Genomic DNA, 11,715 nt, shown 5'->3' on the forward strand with positions numbered 1-11,715 from the left:
TGTGCGCCTCCATGTGGACAGCCCCTGTCACTCGATAAAATCAGTAGCGCTACAAATCGTTTTCGTGTAGCTCTAGCCTAACAGCTGCACCTAATATTTATAGTGAAGCTCCAGTTTTGGACCATTTCCCTCTTTCATTGCCGTAGACATAAAAAAAATATATAACGCATTCTGTAATATATATGTAAAAAAATAGATTTTTTTTTCTTTTTCCTTTTGCCCTAGTCATTAAGTAACTGCATTTAAGTTCAATAAAATTCTTTCTTCATCAGTGTTACTATGCAATTTACATAAATAAGTCAATCACTTTTCTTCAGTCACTTTCCCATCGCCTAAAGCCTTAGGCCAGTTTTACACAAGCATAATATGGGCACATATCTGCTCCAGTATTACGGTTGCAAACCTGGCCTGAAAGCAGGTTGAATGACCGGAGCTAACAGCGTCATAGGGACCAGGATTTGCGGCCGTACTACAGGCACAGAAATGCGCTCATATACGCTTGTGTGTGTATATATATATATATACATACACAGTACTGTGCAAAAGTTATAGGCAGTGTTAATAGTTTTCTTTTATCAATTAACAAAATACAAAGTAAATAAACAGAAGAGAAATCTAAATCAAATCTATATTTGGTGTGCACACCCACAAAAATGGGTGAATTAAGAAACCTCGTATTTTTCACTTTAAAGGCTATGTAAACCGTTGAAAGGCAAAAAAAAATTCAAATAAAAAGTTGTATTAGTGTGTTTTGTGTAACTTTGTATATACTTTTTATTAAAAATTATTTTTACTTTTTTAGATACAGCTGCTCTGTATTCTCTATACAGAGCAGCTGTATTTTTTTACTATTCACTGAATCCGTCAGCCCCGAGGACATAACGGGTTCAGTGTCGCCGGGTCCTGCGTGTCCCTGACACGCAGGATCCACCTGTAATCTAACGCATGTAAGTTCATAACTTAGATGTGATAGTTTACAGGTGGTGACACTCAGGACCCGCTGTCACTTAAGCCGTCATGTCCACGGAACTGACGGATTCAGTGAATAGCGCTAGATACAGATGCTCTGTATATAGATTACAGAGCAGCTGTATCTAAAAAAGTAAAAATAATTTTTAATAAAAAGTATTAACAAAGTTACACAAAACACACGGTTACACATTTTTATTTAAAACATTTTTTGCTTTTCAAAGGTGTTCTTCGCAGACATTAAAATTGCTTGCACTTACAGACACAGGCCGCAGGCTAGACGATGCAAAATATGTTGAGAGAGAGTGCGGGAATAGATTGATTAGTTGAAACTGGTGGGTGGGACTTTATGACAATAAGAGGACACTTTTGGTACTGTATAGCACTGTTTATCTGGGCATTGTGAAGTGATATCTGGTGACTCTGGCAATATATAGCTAGGCATTGCACTATATGAATCGTCGTAATCATATGGACCCATAGAACAAAGTTAACATGTCATTTATGGCGCACAATGAATGCCGAAAAAAACCTGTAATAAAAACTATTCCAGAATTGCTTGTTATTGGTAATTTCCTCTTCCAAAATATGAAATAAAAAGTGATCCAATAGTCGTATGTGTCCCAAAAATATACCATTAAAATCTACAGCTTGTCTTGAAAAAATGAGCCCACTCACTGCTCCATCAACCGAAAAATAAAAAGTTATGGCACTAGTAATGCGGTGATGAAAAAACATCCCGATATGCAGGCCAGAGAGGATCAATCCTCCAGTTTCAGGGTCATAGTATTTAGGAACTAAGAAGGGAAGGGACATAGTACATCTGCTGGATGTGAGGGCGTCCGTATTATACCAGCGCAACACTTTCCCAGCAAAATTTCCCAAACTGCAAAGGCAAAAAAGTCGCCAAAAGATGCAGAGAGTTACAAAAGAGGGATAAGAAAGAATAAACAGTGCGACAATGGCCTGTGCATAATGGATTGCTTCACAGGGTACCACACATCTATGGATAATTGTATTATTTACCCCATTATTATACCCTCTTATTATGCGCTGATGTACTCCACAGAAATTACATATGCCCCCACATTATAAACTGAAATACCAGTAAAACTCCAAACAACAGCCGTTTAGGACCACATATGGGATATTCTTTTACTTGGGAGAAATTGCTTTACAGATGTTGTGGTGCTTTTTCTCCTTTAGTACTTGAAGAAAAAATTTGCTAAACCTACATTTTCTTTGAAAAAATTTTGATTTTAATTTTAATGGCCTAAGTCCAATAATTTCTGCAAAAAACCTGTGGGATCAAAATCCTTAAGGGGTGTAGTTTCCAAAATGGGGTCACTTTTGGGGGATTTTTACTCTTTTGACACCACTGGCCTCTTCAAACCTGACATGGTGCCTAAAATATATTCGAATAAAAAGGAGGCCCCAAAATCCACTAGGTGCTCCTTTGATTCTGAGGCCGGTGCTTCAGGCAATAAGCACACTAGGACCAAATGTGGGATATTTCCTAAAACTACAGAGTCTGGGCAATAAATATTGAGTTGCGGTTCTCTGGTGAAACTTTCTGTGTTACAAAAAAGAAAAAAAAGGATTATAAATGCCTGCAAAAAAAAGACTTAATTTGTAAATTTCGTCTCTACGTTGCTTTAATTCTTGTAAAATGCCTAAAGGGTTAAGAAACTTTCTAAATGCTGTTTTGAATACTTTGAGGGGTGCAGTTTTTAAAATGGGGTGACTTATTGGGGGTTCCTAATAAATAAGGCCCTCACAGTCACTTCACAACTGAACTGGTCCCGGAAAAAATAGCCTTTTGAAATTCTCTTGAAAATGTGAAGTATAGTAAAAAAAAAAAATAATGTAGTACCATGTCAGCCAGAAACAATATGCAATGTTAAATACTTTTGTGTCAAAAAAGACAAAAGTATAAAATGTGAGAAATTGCTGCTAAAGTTCTAAGCCTTATAACGTCATAGAAAAATAAAAGGATGCTCAAAAACGATGACAATCTAAAGTAGACATGTATGTTTTTCATAATTAAATACTGAATGTATTGAGCAAATTTTGCCAGTAACATAAAGTCCAATGTGTCACAAGAAAACAATCTCAGAATCGCTTGTATAGGTAAAAGCATTCCAAAGTTATTACAACATAAAGTGAAGCATGCCAGATTTGAAAAATGAGGCTCAGTCAGGAAGGTCAAAAGTGGCAACAGCGGGAAGGGTTTAAGGAAATAAAGAGATTTAAAAGTAGTTCATAAGGAAACACCAAAATAAATTAATAAATTCATATGTTGCATCGGATTTTGGAGAATAAGGTAGCAGGATTGAAAGCACAAGTTAAAAAGAGGTTTTCAAATATTTTTGTCAAGAAGATAAGTTGCATTGTTTGTTCTAGAAAGCCAATATCATGAACAAAAATGTATTAATTAAGCTTTGTGTGGCTGAAACTACATATGCTGTAACTACATGTGCTAGGAAAACCTGCTATGCCCATCAGGACTTGCTGGGCGCCAGCCAATTGGATAGGGAGACTGGATGTGTGTTTACTTAAAATGACTAATGGGCTCCTGCGTTACTTTTCGCCTCTGACTGATAAAACCTAAAGCATATTAGAACCTTTAGCTGTGGAAACTATGAACGCCACAAAATGGATTTGTTGTGTGGATTTCCTCTGTACTGCTTTTATAAGGTCAATTTAATACTATAACTGTTAATTCCAAAATAAAGATGAATATGTCAACCATCACAATAGTCGGTCTGGTTTGGAAAACCCATTTTCATATAACCTATTAAAGATTTCTGAGGTAATAGAGGGGTGTCCCCGGTTCAGAATCTGTATCTCTTGGCCAGAGTGGAGATTGGTTACAAAGAACATCTCTTTCTCTGGAGGACCTGTCTTGTCCTTCATTACTCAGATAACGTAATGATTTCAATGGGCACTGTGTGATGCTTCATTTCTCCTGTAGTGGTGCTGCAGGGGAATTTACTTACTGCCAGGTTTCCCCACAGATCCCAGCTGATCGCTAAGCAGGGGGACTTCTTGTGATCAGTTTATTGTCAAGGGAGCCTTTGAAAAAGTAGGCATGGTCCAATTAAGATAACCTCTTCAATATCCAGTGCTTCTGTTTTTTTGTGAGACTTTTTTGTTGACATACACATTTTTTATGCATCTTATAAGCGCAGGCAGAGAAGTAGTGTGAAGCTCCTGGATACTGATGCAAAATCTGTAACAGTGTCCACCATCTACAATGCGCCATTTATAATACTGGTGTACCCTTAGGAAGCAGAGCCTGGATCCGACTTCTACCTGTGCAGCCCTTATAACTACTACTGAAGCACAGGCAAAAAAATAAAAAATGGGGGGCGATGTATGGTGAAATTACAATACCGGATAAACAAAGGAAAAGATTTAATAAATAGTGAATAAAAATATATATATAATTTTATGACATTGGTCCAATAAAAAAATAGTATTAGAAAAATATGAAATATATCAATAATAAATAACGATAATATAAAATATAATAATGTAAATTATATATATATATATATATATATATATATAACAAAAATAGAAACAATTACAATATAAAATGCATGTAATGTTTTATTATTATAATTCTTCTTAATAAAAAAAACTATTATTATTACTCTTACTACTACTACTACTACTACTACTACTACTACTACTACTACTACTACTACTACTACTACTAATACTAATAATAGTACTGATACAGTATTACCATAAAACAGTGATTACAATGCATGTAATATGTTTATTATTATTTTTATTAATATTATTATAATTATTGTTATTTTTATTAGTTTGATTATTTTATATACAACATTTATTATTAGTATTATTATTATTTCATAATAAGTATATCACCATAAAGAACATTTTCAAAACTACTTCTTTACTCTTTTAGAACTCATTTGCATGAATTATCACCTGCTAATAAATTTCATAATTTTGTAAAATTTACTTAATTGTGGAAATAAATTAGAATTTATTATCTCCAATTCCTATATTTTTTTAATAGCATAAAAAACTAATTTACTCACTTGCATCATGAAGAAACATTTAAATGTTTATGGCAAGGCAGCCTACTCTAGAAAAGAAATTAATCTGTTGTGATTCATGTTGATTTATAAGAATGTTAACTTTAGCTGAATAGTAATCAAACCAAACACTGAGCGGAGACTATTGGCTACAAAATATTAATTTATAATGAGGAAATAAGTCCAGGGGTAAAGATTGCATCTAACCTACATATACATTCTACATATAACTTCTAAAAAGTAAGTAGTATATTAGATACATACAATATATCATAAGCTTATATGTATACTATAGATCTCGAAATGATGCAAAACTCAAAATGCCCCCCTGCGTAAAAGCACACAGCATAACCACCCTGTGTGCCCCTGCGAATTCCGTCCGAAAAAACGCACCAGATTGTGGTGCAGTTTTCCGTCCGGAATGTCCGCTGCGGGAAGCTGCACAGAAAAAAAGGATACTTACCATGGCGACGTGTCTCTCCGACATGACGCTTTGCAACCCTGGGATGATGTTTCATGCTATGTGACCGCTGCAGCCTGTGATTGGCTGCAACGGTCACATGGGATAAAACGTCATCCCAGGAGGCCAGCCTGGACCTGAGCAGGTCAATTTCTGAGAATTTTTTCTGCTCAGCATTTACCCAACGTCTGGATGAGATTTTTTTTTTATCTCATCCACTTTCTGCTACTGTATTATGCTTCTGATTTTGCGCAAGATATCCATTTTGGAAAATCTGCAGTATTTACACTACGTATTGAATACAGAGCTCTGATGAGCCAAGAAAGAAAGGAAAAGTAGAGTGTATTATCCTTACCATTTTTAAACCTTCTGATAGTGGTTATGATGGAGTTTAACCACCGTCTAAGATTTGATATTGGACGTAAGTGCTCAAGGGTAAAGCCACAAAGCCTTGTATACAGTGAAGGAAATAAGTATTTGATCCCTTGCTGATTTTGTAAGTTTGCCCACTGTCAAAGACATGAGCAGCCTAGAATTTTTAGGCTAGGTTAATTTTACCAGTGAGAGATAGATTATATTAAAAAAAAAAAATGAAAATCACATTGTCAAAATTATATATATTTATTTGCATTGTGCACAGAGAAATAAGTATTTGATCCCTTTGGCAAACAAGACTTAATACTTGGTGGCAAAACCCTTGTTGGCAAGCACAGCAGTCAGACGTATTTTGTAGTTGATGATGAGGTTTGCACACATGTTAGATGGAATTTTGGCCCACTCCTCTTTGCAGATCATCTGTAAATCATTAAGATTTCGAGTCTGTCTCTTGGCAACTCGGATCTTCAGCTCCCTCCATAAGTTTTCGATGGGATAAAGGTCTGGAGACTGGCTAGGCCACTCCATGACCTTAATGTGCTTCTTTTTGAGCCTCTCCTTTGTTGCCTTGGCTGTATGTTTCGGGTCATTGTCGTGCTGGAAGACCCAGCCACGAGCCATTTTTAATTTCCTGGTGGAGGGAAGGAGGTTGTCACTCAGGATTTGACGGTACATGGCTCCATCCATTCTCCCATTGATGCGGTGAAGTAGTCCTGTGCCCTTAGCAGAGAAACAACCCCAAAACATAATGTTTCCACCTCCATGCTTGACAGTGGGGACGGTGTTCTTTGGGTCATAAGCAGCATTTCTCTTCCTCCAAGCACGGCGAGTTGAGTTAATGCAAAAGAGCTCAATTTTAGTCTCATCTGACCACAGCACCTTCTCCCAATCACTCTCAGAATCATCCAGATGTTCATTTGCAATCTTCAGACGGGCCTGTACATGTGCCTTCTTGAGCAGGGGGACCTTGCGGGCACTGCAGGATTTTAATCCATTACGGCGTAATGTGTTACCAATGGTTTTCTTGGTGACTGTGGTCCCAGCTGCCTTGAGATCATTAACAAGTTCCCCCCGTGTAGTTTTCGGCTGAGCTCTCACCTTCCTCAGGATCAAGGATACCCCACAAGGTGAGATTTTGCATGGAGCCCCAGATCGATGTTGATTGACAGTCATTTTGTATGTCTTCCATTTTTTTACTATTGCACCAACAGTTGTCTCCTTCTCACCCAGCGTTTTACTTATGGTTTTGTAGCCCATTCCAGCCTTGTGCAGGTCTATGATCTTGTCCCTGACATCCTTAGAAAGCTCTTTGGTCTTGCCCATGTTGTAGAGGTTAGAGTCAGACTGATTAATTGAGTCTGTGGACAGGAGACTTTTATACAGGTGACCATTTAAGACAGCTGTCTTTAATGCAGGCACCAAGTTGATTTGGAGCGTGTAACTGGTCTGGAGGTATTTGATCCCTTTGGCAAACAAGACTTAATACTTGGTGGCAAAACCCTTGTTGGCAAGCACAGCAGTCAGACGTATTTTGTAGTTGATGATGAGGTTTGCACACATGTTAGATGGAATTTTGGCCCACTCCTCTTTGCAGATCATCTGTAAATCATTAAGATTTCGAGTCTGTCTCTTGGCAACTCGGATCTTCAGCTCCCTCCATAAGTTTTCGATGGGATAAAGGTCTGGAGACTGGCTAGGCCACTCCATGACCTTAATGTGCTTCTTTTTGAGCCTCTCCTTTGTTGCCTTGGCTGTATGTTTCGGGTCATTGTCGTGCTGGAAGACCCAGCCACGAGCCATTTTTAATTTCCTGGTGGAGGGAAGGAGGTTGTCACTCAGGATTTGACGGTACATGGCTCCATCCATTCTCCCATTGATGCGGTGAAGTAGTCCTGTGCCCTTAGCAGAGAAACAACCCCAAAACATAATGTTTCCACCTCCATGCTTGACAGTGGGGACGGTGTTCTTTGGGTCATAAGCAGCATTTCTCTTCCTCCAAGCACGGCGAGTTGAGTTAATGCAAAAGAGCTCAATTTTAGTCTCATCTGACCACAGCACCTTCTCCCAATCACTCTCAGAATCATCCAGATGTTCATTTGCAATCTTCAGACGGGCCTGTACATGTGCCTTCTTGAGCAGGGGGACCTTGCGGGCACTGCAGGATTTTAATCCATTACGGCGTAATGTGTTACCAATGGTTTTCTTGGTGACTGTGGTCCGAGCTGCCTTGAGATCATTAACAAGTTCCCCCCGTGTAGTTTTCGGCTGAGCTCTCACCTTCCTCAGGATCAAGGATACCCCACGAGGTGAGATTTTGCATGGAGCCCCAGATCGATGTTGATTGACAGTCATTTTGTATGTCTTCCATTTTTTTACTATTGCACCAACAGTTGTCTCCTTCTCACCCAGCGTTTTACTTATGGTTTTGTAGCCCATTCCAGCCTTGTGCAGGTCTATGATCTTGTCCCTGACATCCTTAGAAAGCTCTTTGGTCTTGCCCATGTTGTAGAGGTTAGAGTCAGACTGATTAATTGAGTCTGTGGACAGGAGACTTTTATACAGGTGACCATTTAAGACAGCTGTCTTTAATGCAGGCACCAAGTTGATTTGGAGCGTGTAACTGGTCTGGAGGAGGCTGAACTCTTAATGGTTGGTAGGGGATCAAATACTTATTTCTCTGTGCACAATGCAAATAAATATATATAATTTTGACAATGTGATTTTCTTTTTTTTTTTTATATATATATATATAATCTATCTCTCACTGGTAAAATTAACCTAGCCAAAAAATTCTAGACTGTTCATGTCTTTGACAGTGGGCAAGCTTACAAAATCAGCAAGGGATCAAATACTTATTTCCTTCATTGTATATATATATATATATATATATATATATATATATATATATATATATTTACAGCAGTGCTGTGTTTTCCAGGTAGAGTTTGTAATTTGACACATTTGCAAGTAAACCTACAACATTAAAAAATAAACACACTCTTAATATAAGATGCCACTATACAAGAGCCTTGAGCTTGGGAGCCAGTCATACCTATTACATTCCTGATGGAGGATACAAATTCTTCTGGAGGTGCCTGCTAACGTTGTGAAAGGAAAGCTGCCAGAAACCCTCAATGATGTCCAAAGCGACATCAGAGCGGTTATGTTTGTTTTGCAAGACCAAAGATTATTGTCAAGGCTCTTTTACACAGGCCAATTATCAGGCAAACCATGCATTCATGTAAACGCTTGTTTACAGGGTGTGTGTAGCGCTATCTACTGGGGATGTGTGACACTATCTACAGGGAGGGCTGTTTGACGCTATCTACAAGGGGTGTGTGTGTGGCACTATTTACAGAAGGGCTGTGTGGCACTAGCTACAGGGGGCTGTGTGGCACTATCTACAGGGCGCTGTGTGGTGCTATCTATAGGGGGTTGTGTGGCACTAATTACAGGGGGCTGTGTGGCGCTATCTATAGGTGGGGTGTGTGGCACTATTTACAGGGGGCTCTGTGGCGCTATCTCTAGGGGGGTGTGTGGCACTATTTACAGGAGGGCTGCATGGCACTATCTCCAGTGGGTCTGTGTGGCGCTATCTACAGGAGGGCTGTGTTTGATGCGATCTACAGGGGGGTTGGCGCTTTTGGTGCTATGCTTTTGGTGTTATATAAATGAGCAACAAATAGATAGATAGATAGATAGATAGTGTCACGAAGGGTCTGTGGACCAACTGGACCATACCGCCTTGGCAGGAACTGGAAAACACTAGGAGGCCATCACATAGACAAACTATAGGGAACAACAACGCACAGGCCTAGAAGCAGTGGGCTGGACCCCTCTTATTGTCCAGGATACTCACGGGTCAAGGGTCATCAGAATATCCGGTGCGCGCTGCCCTTTTAAGAGCGGGAATGAGCGTGCGCGTGCACCCTACGGGATCCAGCTGAGGTGCGTGTACGCGAGCCTGTCAGGGGGAGGTTGGAGCTGACGGCCCGCAGCCACGGACATTACAGAGCGAGAGAGAAACTACTTCAGAAGAGTAGGAGCATTGAGATTCTCCTCTGGCTCCCAGGACCTCTCTTCAGGACCAATCCCCCTCTAATCCACCAAATAAAAAGTCTCTCCTCTCACTCTCTTGGTGTCCAAGATCTCCTTGACCTCAAAGATGTCCGAAGGGCCGCTGGAGGCAACCGCAGGGCTGGGAGTCGGGGATCCTGAGGGTGGGAGGCAGCCGAAGCTTGTAGGCGACAGGGTTGATCTGCTGCAGGACCTTGAATGGTCCGAGGAACCTGGGGGCAAATTTACATGACGGCACCCTCAGTCGGATATTCCTGGATGACAGCCAGACCTTAGTGCCAGGAAGAAACTGAGGAGGATCTCTTCTCCTAGTGTCAGCCTTCCGTTTCATGTTGTTCACTGCCATTAGGATGGAGGATCGGGGTTGCTGCCAGATCTTCAAAAAGTCTCTAAACGTGGAGTCAGCTGCAGGTACCTCGGAAGTATCAGGCACCGGGAGAGGAATTCGTGGGTGCTGGCCGTAGACAATGCACGGTGTATTCCTAGTAGACTCGCTGGTATGATTATTGTAGGAGAACTCCGCCCACGGAACAGCTGCACCCAGTCATCATGCTGCTTGGAGATGAAGTGGTGTAGGTAGTTCTCCAAAATCTGGTTGATCCTCTCGACCTAACCATTTGACTGATGGTAGGCTGAGAAAAAGTCCAACTTCACACCAAGAAGTCCGCAGAGGGCTCTCCAGAACCTTGAGGTAAACTGAACCCCCCGATCAGACACAATATGCTGCGGCAAGCCATGCAGGAATAAGATGTGTTGGATAAATAACTTAGCCAACTGAGGAGCAGAAGGAAGACCGGTCAGAGGAACGAAGTGGGCCATCTTCGAAAATCGGTCCACCCCTACCCAGACAACACTGCATCCAGCAGAGAGAGGCAGGTCCGTGATAAAGTCCATAGCTATATGCTGCCAGGGAGCATTGGGCACAGGCAATGGCTGGAGCAGACCAGCAGTTCTGGAGTGGGTGGCCTTGTTGGCTGCACATACAGCACAGGAAGAAACGAAGTCCACAATATCCTTGGGCAGTGTGGGCCACCAGAAATGACGAGCAATCAAATTCCGGGTCTTACGTAACCCTGCGTGACCTGCCAGTCTTGAAGAGTGTCCCCAGTGGAGGATTCTTCCACGATCAGCCAGGCGCACAAAAGTCCTCCCTAGAGGAATGTCCCCAACTTGCAGGGGATTGACCGAGACAATGCAAGATGGATCAATAATGTTCTGTGGACTCTCTATGGCGCCCTCTAGTAGATGTCTCCACTCCTCCAGAGCCAATTTGATGGCCAGTAACTCCCGATCCCCAATCGAGTATGTGCGTTCTGCGGAAGAGAAGAGCTTGGAAAAGTATCCACATACCCGTGACTTGCCCTTGGGACCTCTCTGGAACAGTAGTGCACCAGCACCGACAGAGGACGTGTCCACCTCCAACGAGAACTGCAGAGAGACATCCGGATGATGGAGGATAGAGGCTGAGATGAAGGCACTCTTCAGGCTATTGAATGCGGACTCTGCCTCGGGAGTCCACACCTTGGCGTTCATACCCTTCTTAGTATGGTTAGAGCTGGGAGAAGTCAGTGAGGAGAAGTTTGGAATAAACTGCCTGTAAAAATTAGCGAATCCCAAAAAGCTTGAGGGCATGGCCACTCCCGGACAGATTTTACCTTTTCAGGATCCATCTCGAGACCTCGTTTCGAGACGATGTAGCCCAGGAAGGGTAGAGCATCCTTGTCAAACACACACTTCTCCAACTTGGCATACAGACGATTC

Source organism: Rhinoderma darwinii, chromosome 9 (genome assembly GCF_050947455.1).
Source record: "Rhinoderma darwinii isolate aRhiDar2 chromosome 9, aRhiDar2.hap1, whole genome shotgun sequence".
Classification (NCBI taxonomy): Eukaryota; Metazoa; Chordata; class Amphibia; order Anura; family Rhinodermatidae; genus Rhinoderma; species Rhinoderma darwinii.